Below are 14,752 nucleotides of genomic sequence, written 5' to 3' on the forward strand. Positions count from 1 at the left end.
GGCCCGGGGGCGCGGGGCGCGGGCGCGGGCGCGGGGGGCGCTTCCCCAATCCCGCCGCCCCGAGTCTTCCCGAACCTTCCACCTCACCTCCCCAAGTCCCGGCTGCGGGGCACGGGAGGGGAGGAGGGAGGCCCGGCGCCCGGGGAGCAGTTCCCCCACTCCCACCGTGGGGGAGCGAGGCTTGGGGAGGGGCCCCGCAGGCACCCAGCGCGGGTCCCCCCCACGCGCAGGGGCTGGGAGCCGCCGGGTGTCAGGCAGCTGTCGGCAGCGGAGGGGCGGTAACAGGGCCACACCCCGTGCGTCGGGGGACAGCCGCGGGCTGGGGTTAGGGAAGGACGGGAGGAGGTCGCCGAGGGGTTAAGGCTGCGCGGTGGAGTCCTTGTCCACCCTGCGAAGTTTCCGGCTCCACCTGTCACCCCCGCTCAGCCGGCTTCTGCCAACTTGAAGGCGTAACCAACCCCTCCCCAAGACCTCAGCCCGCAAGTGTCAGGGTCCGACTCAGCACTGGTCTTTATCCCCAAGTAAGCGCTGGCTGCTGGGTCCCTTCCCAGACCTGGCCCCCAGCATTCTCTTTCTGATTCCTTTTTTCCACTCCTCCGTGTGTCTGGGGAGGGCTTTGACTCAATCGAAAAAGAACGCGGTGCTCTCGCGCAAGGCTGAGGGGCGGGAACCTGTGTCTAATCGGAGCCCTTGGACTCGGTGAGGGTGGCGGGGAACCTTCGGTGCTGTGATCCCGCGGCGCGGGCACAGATGGTCACGGTTTGTGTGTGGTGTGTGGAGTGGGAGGTTGTGGAGTTGTGCTACCTTGAGGAGGTGGGCGTGTGGATGTACGATCCGGATGATGTGTGTGGTGACCCTGCCCTGCGGAGGGTCCTTTGGGGCGGGGGCTGGCCTCGGTGACCGCGGGGTTTGTGTATGTCCTGTGTGTGGTTGTGACTGTGTGCCTGAGCAGGGGCTGCTGTGTGTGATTGCAGGAGCTGAGGGGGGAGCGCTGCCCCTGAGCAGGTGTGTGGCGTGTCCTCGGAGTGGCTCGGGCTGTGGGTGTGTTCATTCATGCACTCCTGCGCGTGCCGCCTGCGGCTGTGTTTATAGCTCTCTAAAGCAAGGGGGTGGAAGATTAACACCCACGGCAGCCCAATATACCCTTGTAAGGTCCGCATGGGAAAAACTCGGGTTTTAGAGGCTGCTGGTCGTTTTCTGACTTACCCCTAAAATATGCCAGGGGAGGAGGCTGGCAACGCCGCAGCCTCTTGGTTGTTTGACAGTGGCTGCCAGTCAGAGGGGAGTGAGGGCAGGGCCTGCCAGAGGCGCTGTTTGCTGCCGGTGCTAGGCAACAGGTGGCAAGGGTAGCATTCAGAAGAGCCGTCCCTTTCCCTCCAACTCCTGCTCAGAAGCTGGCCCTGAGCGGTCCCCAGGACGGAATTCCTCAACTCCTACCTTCCTCTGAGCCCTTCTTTAGGCTGAAATACAGACTCCCTGTACTGGTGTCCCTATAATGTCCTCTGGTTGACTGTTCATCCCGTCGCCCTCTTTATTCTATGTGGGCCCTTATCACAGTGACATGACAGGGTTTGTGTTTGATTCCTTCCTTCTTTGCTCCACCCACTAGAAGCTGGGCGTGGCAGTGCACGCCTGTAATCCCAGCACTGGGGAGGCTGAGGCAGGAGCATCGTTTCAAGTTTGAGACCAGCCTGGGCTACAAAGTGAGCTCAAGGCCAGCTTGAACTGCATGGCAAGGCCCTGTCTCAAAAAGACAAAAAAAAAAAGAACAAAAACACCCACTAGAATGGAATCCCCAAGTGGCAGGAACATGTGTTTTCTTTACTCCTGTGTCCCTGGGGACCAGCACAGGGCCTGGTATATACAGTAGTAGGAATTTTTGTTGGACGAAGGAGGGAATGCAGGATGGTCCTACCTAGGCCAATCTGGGCAACATCTGACGCCTGCTGCGTGCCAGGCCTGGGCCACCCATGGCCAAGGAGTCCTAGTCTACTCCAGGAGACAGACACACATGGTGCAGTTTGTCTCCACCCAGGCAGAGTGAGGTAAGGGGGTCATAGGGCTTGGTTCACTTGGCACACCCTGGCTCTGGGTCTGTGCCGGGCCTGTGTTAGGGCAAATGGCCTTATTTGGCCCAGGCCTGCAAGCAGCTCACCATGCGGAGGAGGCTAGAACCACCTTACGGGGGCTGAGTCTGCGCGGAGGGTGTGCCAAACCACTGGGCTGAGCCATGTGCTGCTAGGCCCGGAGAGCCAGGGAGGCCAGGTGGGGAGAGAAGAGCTCCAGGACCGGGGCAGCCTCCCCGCTGCACAGAGGAAGCTGGGTCTGGAAGGCTGAGGGAGGGGGTTTCAGAGCCAGTCACACATCATGCTTTGAAAGACAAGTGCAGCCCCTCCACAAAGCCAAGCCTGGGAGGGGAGCAGCCAGAGGCTTGCTGTTTTCTGCCTCGCCTCGGTTCTTGCCGGCTTCCCGCTGCCCTGCCTGCTGAGTCCTGGGGCTGGCTCCCCTGACAGTGCATGGCCCCCTGGGTTTCTGGCTTTGGGTGGTGTCTGTATAACAGAAGCCATAGCAGGAGATCAGAAAGAGAGAGAGGGAGACTAGGATGATTATCACGCCTCCCTCCCTCTGTGATTCTGGCAGTTACCCTCCTCCTTGACTGAAAGCCACAGCTCCTACTGGGTGCACCGCACCCATGGGTGCAGCTCCTACCTGGTTCCCTAACGAAGCTGTGTTCCCTTGTCCCTACAGGCCCAAGGAACTAACTCCATCCCACTGCTGCATGCAGCAGGTGCGCCACCATTCCTAACGCTTCTGAACAGTCCCCTCATGAGGCCTCTTTTGCAAAGACCTTGGTGGGCCTCTCTCCTGCTGAAACCCCTGCAGGTAAGACCTGAACCCAGGACAGAGAAGTTAGGGAGATTCTGTTTCTAAATCACTACCAGCTTGGCACAGTGGCACATACCTGTAATCCCAGCACTCAGGAGGCTGAGGCAGGAGAATCACCATAAGTTCCAGTCCAGCCCAGGCTACATAGTAAGTTCAAAGTCACCCTGTAGTACTTAGTGAGATCGTGACACAAACAATCAATCAAACCAATCACTATCAAAACCCAGAATCAGAAAAGTTGTAAACAGGGCTGGGAATGTAGTTCAGCAGTAGAGCACTTGACTAGCATGTATGAGGCCCTGAGTTTGATCCCCAGCACCCAAGAGGATGAGGAGAAGAAAAATGAAGGGAAGGGTGTGGTGGTTCATGCCTATAATCCCAGCACTCTGGGAGGCAGACAGAGTACAAATTCAAGCCCAGCCTGGGCAATGTAATGACTTCCCAAGACTCTGTCTCAGAATGTTACAAGCGGAGGACAGAGAGGGGAATGTTGCTCAGTGTGAAAGCTCTTGGTTCAATCCCCAGCACAGAAAAAAACTGCATACAGATCCTGGCCTGAGTGAAGCATGACCTCCTCCTCCCGCACACTCGGGCCTGCAGTCAGCGCTGCTCGGCCAGGGCAGGGCCCAGCCAGGGGACGGAAGGAGGTGACTGGCAGAGGGATGAGCTGGAAGTGGTGAGCACCAGGGCGCAGCGGGGAAGTGCAGCCAGCGGCGGTCTCCCCCACCCCCCAAACCGTGCTGTGTGACTCGAAGTCAAGCTCCCTGAACATCCGCCCTGCTGGTGGAGCGGACGCTTCAGACCCTCTTCACAGGCTTTTGTGGAAAGCAGTGACCTGTGAGACTGCACACAGGAGCTGGTGCGCTGAAGCGCTTGGGGAGCTGCCGAGATCACGCATTCCCCACTGCTCCGGGCACTGGAAGGCGTTCTGCTCAGGGTTGTTTTGGTACCCGGAGCTTAGAGGCAGCATTTCCTCGCTGTGTGACCAAAGAGAAGTCACTCCGCCTCGCAGGCACTGTCTTCTTCTCTGTAAAGTTGGATATTCACCTATTCACTTCACCTCACAGGTTTGCTGTGAAGATAAACTAGAAGACAAAAAGCATTTAATTGAGTGCCCCAGAAACATTCCTCCCTAGCCCTGGGGATTGAACCAGAGATTTTTTTTTTTGTCTTTTTGAAACAGGGTCTCGCTATCCAGTTCAGGCTGAACTTGAGCTCACTTTGTAGCCCAGGCTGGCCTCAAATTCACAACGATCCTCCTGCCTCTGCCTCCCGAGTGCTGGGATTACAGGTGTGCGCCACCACGCCCAGCTTGAGATGAGATTTTAAAACAAGAGAGAGAGGGCTGTCACTATGGAGTTTAGGCTGGCCTCATACTCGTAGTGATCCTCCTGACTCTGCCTCCTGGATGCTGGGATTACAGGTGTGCGCCACCACGCCCAGCTTGAGATGAGATTTTAAAACAAGAGAGAGAGGGCTGTCACTATGGAGTTTAGGCTGGCCTCATACTCGTAGTGATCCTCCTGACTCTGCCTCCCCAGTGTTGGGATTACAGGTGTGAGCCACCATGCCTGGCCTCCAGCTTATTTTTAAAACTCCCCTTTCTAGCCAGGTGGGTGGCCCTGCCTGTTGTTTCAGCTGCTGGGAGAATGTGGGGGAAAGACTGCTCAAGTCCAGGAGTTGGAGACCACCCTGGGGAACATAACAGGACCTAGATTCAAAAGAATAGAATACAATATAACTTCCCCTTTCTCCCTTCTACTTTCTCAGAAGCTACAAATAAGGACTGACTACAGCATAACTCTTCACTGACTCATTTCACCATTTATTAAGCTGACGTGGTGAATCCTAAGAATACAGAGACTAAGTCACTGAATTAAAAAAAAATCTTCATTATTTCATAATTGTATCCCCAGTGCAGAGCTTTTTAATGCATAGTGGTTGCAGCTGGGGGTATATCTCAGATGGCAGAGGGCTTGTCAGGCATGCTTGGGGCCTGGTGTTTAATCTCCAGATCTTAAATAAAAAACAGCTAAGGTGTGGTAGCACATCCTTATAATCCTAATACTCTGGGAGGCTGAGGCAGGAGGATCACAAGTTTAAAGCCAGCCTGGGCAGTTTACTAAGACTCTACCTCAAAAATTAAAGAAAGGGCTGGGGTGTAGCACGGTACAAAGATCCTGAGTTTAAACCCCAGTACAAAAAGAAAGAAGAGTACATGAATAAATGCTGTTTGTCTTGAGCCCTTACTATGTTTTTGTTTTTAACTTTGAGTTTTGTTGAGAGAGAGAGAGTTTCACTATGTAGCCCAGTCTGGCCTTGAGCTCACAGCGATCCTCCTGCCTCAGCCTCCCAAGTGCTGGGATCACAGGCGTGCACCACCACGCCTGGTGTGGTAAGCAACATTACTGACCAAAAGTAACACAGGCAGGAAATGGTGGTGCCCACAATTCAATACATTACCTCCACGAGTGAAGCATCACTGTCATTATTCCTGACCTCCACAGGTTCATCGTCAGTCTAGAGGGAATCCAGCGGGCCTCCCCTGCTCAGGGGCCCAGGCTGGGCTGCGGCTTGCTTTGTGTCTCTGGGTAAATTATCTCACCTCCTGAACCTCGGGCTCTGCCTCTGGAAACGAAGTTAGGTGGCCGCTGCAGGAGAAAACATGGGGAGCACGCCCAGCGCCTGGCCCACGGGTGAATGCGGTGAATGCGGTGAATGCGTTCTCTTTATTTCCCTCAGGACCGGCACGCCCTGGACTCTCAGCAGTGCCGAGCGCAGCCTCAAGGGGGTGCCGCCGCGCCGCCCCGCACTGCCGGCCGGTCGTTCCCTTCCAGGCCGGGCGGGGCTGCCCCCGGCCTGCGTTTTCAGGACCCACGGCGCACGGCCCGCGAAGAGGCGGAGCTGGAGCTGAATCAAGGATGTTCCTTGGCGTCACGGTGATAATTAATAATAACAATAATAGTAACAGCGTCAGACCTACCAGTTTGGTTTATTTTGTATTTATTTGTATTTATTTGTTTGTTTGTTTGTTTTTTGCCTTTTTGAGACAGGGTTACAGTGTGCAGTTCAGGCTGGCCTTGGACTCATTTTGTAGCCCAGGCTGGCCTCAAACTCAAAGTGATCCTCCTGCCTCAGCCTCCCGAGTGCTGGGATTACAGGAGTGCAGGTTTGGTTTATTTTGTTTGTTGTTTTTATGACCTACAGACTTTAAAAGGCTCATTCAAGAACTCACGGGGGGGGGGGGGGGGGGAGGGCTGCGGGCTCAAAGGAGCCACCTTAGACTCACAACCGGGTTACACTCCAGACCCCCTCATGCTGCCTTTCTGCTCTGTACTAGGGCATGTCTGTTTTCTGTTTTTTTGTTTTGTTTTGTTTTGTTTTTCTTCCGGTATCAGGAATCGAACTCATGACCTTGCGCTTGCCAGGCAGGCGCTTTGCCGCTGAGCTAATCCCCGGCCCCACTGGGGCATCTCTGAGCTTTAAAATTTTCCGGTGGGAAATGCCATCTGGCATGGTGGCACACATCATAATCCCAGCACTCAGGAGGCTGAGGCAGGAGGCTTGCTGTGAGTTTGAGGCCACTCTGCGCTACATAGCGAATTCAAGGCCAGCCTGCACTATACAGCAAGACCGTCTCTAAATAAATAAATAAACAAATAAAATGGGAAATACAATGATGTGGTCCCTCTTTTATTTGGCAGTTGTGAGGATTGAAACCAGGGTCTTGGCATTGAGCTACAACCCCAGCCGTTTTTTGAGTCGGGGTCTTGCTAAATTGTTAAATTGCCCCTGGCTGGGTTTCAGCTTGCAACCCTCCTGCCTCAGCCTCCCCTAGTGCTGGTATTGTACCGTGCAGCACCACTCGGTGACTGAGAGGACTACAGGGGTTGAGGGAGAACAACCGGAAATGGGTGTATTCATTCACTGTGAGGTTCGCCCCCACCCTGCCAGGGAGCTCTGTTTAAATTCCTTCCTCAGATGAAGTTCACTAGGGGCCTCCTCCTGGCCCAAATGGCGCTCTCTCCAGTCACAGGCCAGTCCAGGAGCTCAGCCTCTAATCCCCCACTCCGGGGCAGGTTTAGGCCTGAAAATGTCCCCGGCCATTCCCATCACCCTCCTGGACGGGACCTCTAAGCCAGCCCTACACCTTCACCAGGAAACGCTCTCTGGGGTGCTCTCCCCGCAGGCCCACAGGCTTTGCACAGGCTGCTCCCCCGCCTGGAACAGCTTTCCCCAGTACTGGAAGCTGTCCCTGAGGACACAGCTTAAACATCACGTCTCCCAGGAGGCTGCTCCCTTTGCTCCTGAGGTCCCTGTGCTTCCTTTAAGCAGGCAGCAGCACAGGGAATGTGTTCAATGCAGGCCTTCCCCTGTACAGTGAAGACCCACAGAGCGGGTATCTCATCTTTTGAAGGCTCCATGGTATGCAGTGACTTTAGCAGAGTGAATATTCAAAAAATGCGTATCTGATGGGCATGGTGGTGCACGCCTATAATTCTAGCACTGAGGAGGCAGAGGCAGGAGGATCGCTTCGCGTTTGAGGCCACCCTGGGCCATGTAGTGATTAATCTTTGTTTTTTTTTTTTTCTCTTGGTACTAGGAATCAAACTCAGGACCTTGTGCTTCCCAGGCAGACGCTTGTACTGCTGAGCTATATCCCTAGCCCTCTTTTTTTTTTTTTTTTTTTTTTTAAATACTGGGAATGAACTCAGGACCTTGCGATTGCTAGGCCGATGCTTGTGCAGCTGAACTATATCCCCAGATATGTAGTGAGTTCAAGGCCAGCCTGGACTACATAGTGAGGCCCTATCTCTAAATAAATAAATAAGTAAATTGGCTAAGGATGTAGCTCAGAGTGAAGGCTGTGGGTTCAGTCCCCAGTACAATACACACACACACACACGCACACATACACACACAATAATGCATCTCTTATGCATGAGTGATTACACCTGCTATGATTTGAATGTGTTTCCAAAAAGCTCACAGGTGAGAGCGGGACATGGTGGGATACACCTGTACTCCCAGCTACTCAGGAAGCTGAGCCAAGATCAAAAGTTTGAGGCCAACCTCAGAAACTCAGCCAGACCCTGTATCAAAATAAAGTAAATAAAAATCCACATGTGGTGCCACACGCCTGTAATCTCAGCGCTGAGGGAGGCAGAGGCAGGAGGGTTGCAAGTTGGAGTCCCACTAGGGCAATTTAGCAATACCCTGTCTCAAAATAAAAATAAGTCAGGAATGGTGGCACATGCCTGTAACCCCAGCACTCAGGAAGCTGAGGCAGGAGGATCGCCATGAGTTCAAGACCCGCCTGGGCTATAAGGTGAGTTTAAGGCCAGCCTGAGCTATATAAAAGACTCTGTCTCAAAAAAAAAAAAAAGTAAATAAATAAATAATGCGGGAAAGTGCTGTTGTTCATGGTACAGCATCCTGGGGTCAATCCCCAGTTTGGGAAAAACAAAATACAACAAAAGCTCACACACTGCTGCGTCTCTTCACACGACACCTTGCACTGTCTTAGCATCGTGCAGCAGGAAGCCCTTGCCAGGAGCCATGCACGTCAGCTTCCCAGCCTGCAGACCTCCACCTCCTCCCCTCCTTCTTTTTTTGAGACAGGGTCTTGCTGTGTCCTTGAACTCTCTATGTAGCCCAGTCTGACCTTGAACTCACGACAACTTCCTGCTTCACCCTCCTAAGTGCTGGGATTGCAGGCGTGTGCCACGGCCCCTGGCCAGAACTGCTATTCTTTATAAGTTACCCAGTCTGCAGTATTCAGTTACAGCAACTGAAAGTGAGACGAAGACACTGCACATCTGGACCACTCCCTACGCCTTCCGGCAGCCTCAGCTCAGCCGCCGCAGTCACCGCAGCCAGGCACTCTGACACACACGCGGCGAAGTCACAGACCGTCCCAACAACAGGCACAAAGCTGAACTCATCTGTGTCCTCTCGCTGTGTGTCTGGGCGCCTGTATGTCCCGGGCCGTGTATGTTCACACGGACTCAGGGTCCCAGAGAATAAGCTGCGTGTCCCTTTATCCAGCCCCGTAGTCCCTGGGAGAAGGCGAACTGCCTGTCAGGCGGGAAATCCGGGGAAGGGTTACACTGAATCTCCCAACTAGCTTGTGGGCCTGGGCCTGGGCCTGTCTTCCTAAGAGCCCAGGAGCCCTGGCGTGGGGCTGTCTCCCAGTCAGACGGGCAGTGGTTTCTCTCCAGCTCACCAGCCCCGGAGCCCACAAGCCAAATTGGCTCCTGAATGAGCCAGTTCTCAAGCTGGGGTGCAGCTCGTGGACAGGGCACTTGCTTGCCTAGCATGGCGAGGGCCTGGGTTTGATCCCCAGAACTGCTGCACGATATAATCAAATGAATCAGGTCAGGCGCTCCAGGAGCAGGGCCAAGGTGAGTCTCGGCCATCAGACAGGCAGCTTCCATGGGGATGGTTCTGTCTCCTCCGTCCTTCCCACCTACACACTCCCCAGACTCTACTCCCACGTGATGGTGATGCAGTGATCAGGACAGGGCTGGGCCACTGAAGCTTCAGCAAACCACGCTGCGAGAAGGTGGTCCTGCAGGACCCCTGGGAGGCAGCAGGATGGGAGGCGGCCCAGCAAGCTGACACGGCCCATCTCAGTCAGTCCCAGCAACTCACAGATCCCTCAGCTGCCTCTAGCATGGCACTTAATTCACCAGTCCTGTGAAGTGGGTGTGTCCTTTCATGGATGAAGCAATGGGGACTTGGAGGAGAGGAGGGACTTTCTCAAGTCATGTGGCCAAGAAGGAGCCGACCTGGGCTGCCCATGCGTGGGCCACTTCCCACCCAGCTTTGAGAAACATTAGGAGACGATTCTCCAGGGAGAGGGGTGTGGCAGGGGACGCCCAGGTTTCTGGTGTGGAGCCGGATCTGGAAATAGGACTGTCGGAGGGTGGGAGCACCCGTGTGGCAGATTAGGAGCCGAGAGGAGGAGCAGGTGTGGGGCAGCCCTCCAGGGCAGAGGAGGTGTGCCTGGGTCCCAGCTTCCGGGTTTCCAGCAGGACCACACTCAGGCGCTGGAGTCCTGGATTCAACTCCCGTTTTCCATCTGACCCTTGTCTAGGCCTCATTTTCCTTATCTGAGAAACAAGGGCACAGACCAGGTGACCTCGGTGGGGAAGTCCTGCTCCTTTAAGCCTTTCCCAGGAGAGGGTGTGGCCCAGGTTGCAGGTGCGCCTGTTGCCACATTGGCAGGGTGAGCCCCGTCCCCGTTCCCTCCCCGGGCACTGGAAGGAGGCCCCAGAAGCCCCAGAGGACTGTGGGAAGTGGGTGGGGAGAAAGAGCCTGTTCAGTTGGCTGACTCCCAGTGAAGAGGACGGATTTGGGAGGGAAGTGTGTGTGTGTGTATGTGAGAGAGAGAGAGAGAGAGAGAATATCTCACTCAACTACCCCTGTGTGTCTGGAAGGGAGCCTGGGAGTGTTCAGGAGTGGACAGGAGTGTGTACAAAATAAGCACATGTCTTCACTGTACGGCTACAAGTTTGACTTAAGTTCGTGTGCAAGAACCTATGACTGTCTCTGAGACTTCTTTATATCTTTTGGGTGTCCCTGGGTGTGCAAGAGGAGCGCACATCTGTCTGAATGGCCTTGAGTGTTCAAGTGTGTGGGTCGTTATGTTTCTCCTCTTGTCTACATGGATGTCGTGTGCTGAGTGTTGTGAATGAACACATCAGAGTGTGCGCTGTTGTGTGGACGTAACTGAGTGGAAACGTGTGGAGAGGCTTGTGCGTGGCCTCTCAGCGTGGCTGTGTGTCTGTCGCTGACTGTGAGTGCCCCTAAGAATACATGAGTGTGTGAATGTGTCCGTGTGTCTCCCAGGCGACGCAGTCTCATGTGAGCTCCAGTGACACTCCCTCAGGGCTTCCTGTTCTAACCAGAGTCCAGCTCCCTGCCTGTGCCCTCAGGTCCTGGGACTAGGGAGGTTGCGTCGGGGGGGAAAAAACATGACTAAGTGGGCCCCGGCTTGAGCCACCCTCCCACAGCTGGTCACAAGAGTCTGAAATTCCACTGACCTGTGTCTCCTCTAGGCTCCTCTTTCAGAGCAGAAGCCCTGCCGCGCTTGTGGAACAGGGATGGAAGCGGTGACCATGGGTCAGGGGCCATCAGGGCCACAGCGGCAGGCTGGAGCCTCCTCTTCTCACTTCTTCCTTCCAGCAGCTCTGCTCAACAGCAGCAGCCATTGCCCCCCATTTCTGATGAGGAAACTGAGGCAACTCTGAGAGGCAGATACATAGCGGAAATGCACTCCCTACCCTCCCTAGGGAGTGCTGAGATGCACCTGCAGCCCTCTTTAATTTTTTATTTTGAAGCCGGGCGTGGTGGTGCACACCTGTAATCCCAGTACTCGGGAGGCTGAGGCAGGAGGATCACTGTGAGTTCGAGACCAGCCTGGACTACAAAGTGAGCTCATGGCCAGGCTGAACTACATAGCAAGACACTGTCTCAAAAAGACAAAAAAAAAAAAAAAAGTTTTTTAAATGTTGAGACAGGGTCTTGCTAAGTTGCCTAGGCTGGCCTCAAATTTATAATTCTCCTTTCATAATAGCTAAACTTGGAACCAGCCTATATGTTCATACTAGACAAATGGGTGAACAAAACCTGGTGAGGAAAAAAAAGTGGCATTTACACACAGTGCACACGATGCAGCAGTGCTCTGCCGTAGGGAGGAGTAACCCTGAGTCATCTGTAGGGAAATGGGTGTGCCTTGAGACCGTAATGTCAGGTGAAATAGATCAGACACACAAGTTAAGGAACATAAGGCTAATCTTGTCATCCAGGTGCATAAACATGGGTCTGTCAGGCCCTTGTTTATTCTTTAGACTATTCTATTGATGAATTATTTTATAAGTTTTATTATATTAAACAATGACTACTTTTTGACAACCCTTAGGCTGTAACTACTTGTTAGATCCTTCTTGCATATCTCTATCTTCCTGAGAAACCACTTTGAAGATAGCACCATGTATTACAGCAGCCATTGATATTTTCCTACTAATCTATCCATAACTCTGCAATGTTTGTATTGTTCCTATCCTATTTCATAAATGGATGCATATTTATTATTGTGTATTTCCTACAACAACCATTGAGAAAAGTTAATGATTATTCAATAGGTCACTCATGTATAGTTCTATTTATTTTCTTTAGAGGTCACTTTGAAGATACCAAAGTATAGTACAACAACTATTGATAATCTCCTACCTCTTTTGTCTGTAACTCACTATTATTTGTCTATTTGTTTTCCTGAGAAACTTTCTTGTAGATAACAATATGTAAAACAATAACCATTGATAATTTCCTACAACTTTGTCTGTAATTTGGTAAGCCCCCCCCATTATTATGTTATCCTTCTTTTACTCTTTAAAATAAAAATTAAAACAAAACAAAACAATGAATACTTAACAAGAAAAAAAATCACAAAAATAAAGCACTAAGTTTTTATTTATTTTTTATTTTTTTTTTGGTTTTTCTCCGGTACCAGGAACCGAACTCACGACCTTGCGCTTGCCAGGCAAGCTCTTTGCCGCTGAGCTAAATCCCCAGCCCTGAGCTAAATCCCCAGCCCTAAAGCACTAAGTTTTTAATGTTTACTGTTTATAAAAAAAAAGCATAAAAAAATTTCCACATTTATTGTTTTTTGGTGTACCAAAAAACAATGACACAAATTCTTATGAGAATTATATAGTACTTTACAAAAAAATAATCTTTACTTCAGTTATCACACCTAAGGCAGTCTACACACATGACAACAGCACTTTCCATACACACCTGTTGCTTACACTGACAGAGCATGTGCAGTGCTGACATCAGCAGTACCAGTTTGTCTTTCTTTGCCATATAAGAAGCTAATGTTATATTTTTCTGAAATCCAAAGATCTTACTATACAATTCTCTGTTTTATTTGGGGGAGTTGTTTTGTTTTTTTTGACAGGGTCTCACTACGCAGTTCAGGCTGGTCTTGAGCTCACTTTGTAGCCCAGGCTGGTCTCAAACTCGCAATGATCCTCCTGTCTCAGCCTCCTGAGGGCTGGCATTACAGGCATGCAGCACCACGCCCGGCCCAATACTCTGTTTTGAAATTGCAACATTTCACTTGGAATTTCTGCTTTGTTCCTGAATAAAGTTCCTGCCCTGGTCAACCTGTGCTCTGTTAGCAAATGTAACATCAACTGGAAACTGGTAAACCAACCGAGGAATGTCACATTCCCATTAGTTTGGGAGATGGGAGCAACATGTCTGTTCATAACATCATTTGGTTTATTACTGTATGATTAAGAAAGAACCTGATGGCTGAGTTTCAAGACAAATTTCTAAATTGAAAACATAATAAGTCTTTGCATCTACAAGGGCATAAATTTTTATGCTATATTTTGACCCATGGCTTTTCCATAAGTCTTTTACATTCCTGTAGTCACCATGAGAAATCCCTGCTAAGTACAGCATACCTGTGAATGCTTTCAGTTCAGCTAGTGAGGAGTCATAATAAATACATTTTTGCCCTTGAGAGGCTGAGGCAGGAGAATCGCTGTGAGTTCTAGGTCAACCTGCACTATATAGTGAGACCCTGTCTCAAAAACACCTCCTCAAAACCAAAAACATAATAAATACATTTTTAGGGCCGGGGATACAGCTCAGCGGCACAAGCGCTTGCCTGCCTAGCAAGCACAAGGTCCTGAGTTCGATTTCTGGTACAAAATAATAATAATAATAATAATAATAATAATAGTAATAATAAATACATTTTTAATATGGTTATTGGTATGTACAGAACATTTTACTTGCACTTCAGCCTTCGTGTATTTCACAGCATCTTTTGTAGCATTTCATCTATTAAAATTTCCAGCATTGAATGGAAGTGCTGCCATTCTGTCCAATACTTTTCACCCCTGCCAAGACCTTCACTATATTTTTGGACCTAGTTCTAATATTGAATTGTTCCATTTGGTTGAGTGGCCATTTTGCAACATTTCAACTAGTCAAATATATATTCACGTTGCTGTTTTCTTCATCATCTGAATGAAGACAGTCTGCATTCCCTGTGTCTATCTCAGGCAATTCTTGCTCCATTTCATTGTCACAAGAACTTTGGCTCACACGGCCAACATCATAGTCGTCATCACCATCATCATCATCATCATCATCAGCAGCAGCAGCAGCAGCATCACCATCCACCCACACCACTCTTCTGTTATGAAAGTATGCATTTTACCACAATGGATCATCTTCATCATCCATGCATAAGTAATCTGATGATTCACTTTTAACCTCCTCCAAAACTTGCAAGTCTGGTTTTTTATGTGCCATTGTACTGAACTGGGCTACTTCTACTGGAAAAATCAAAAGAAAACATTTTTTTAACAAGTCCTAGAGTGGTGTGGGTCTATTGGACCCTCTGTGATGCTCAAGTAAATAAACACAAAACACTGTTACATGGAACATAAGGTGGGTAAAAATCCCATTTTGCCACTTTTGCACACATGTACATACCCTGCCCTTCGTGATTCCAAGTGGGTAAACACGTAGATTGTTTCCTGTATCCCTCAGGGAAAGGTACTGTGACACACAGGTAGGTACTATGCTAAAGTACAAAGTTACAGTAGAAAAGTAAAGGATAGACCTGTTGGACTCAGTCTTATGTACTTGGGTTAAATATTGTATTGTTTCTCTCCTTCTCTCTCTCTCTTTTTGTCTTTTTGAGACAGGGCCTTGATATGCAGTTCAGGCTGGTCTAGAACTCACTTTGTAGCCTAGGCTAGCCTCGAATTTGCAGTGATCCTCCTGCTTCAGCCTCCTGAGTACTGGGATTACAGGCATGTGCTACCACGCCTGG

The sequence above is a fragment of the Chinchilla lanigera genome, unplaced genomic scaffold, assembly GCF_000276665.1.
Source record: "Chinchilla lanigera isolate Chin_1 unplaced genomic scaffold, ChiLan1.0 scaffold00051, whole genome shotgun sequence".
Lineage (NCBI taxonomy): Eukaryota > Metazoa > Chordata > Mammalia > Rodentia > Chinchillidae > Chinchilla > Chinchilla lanigera.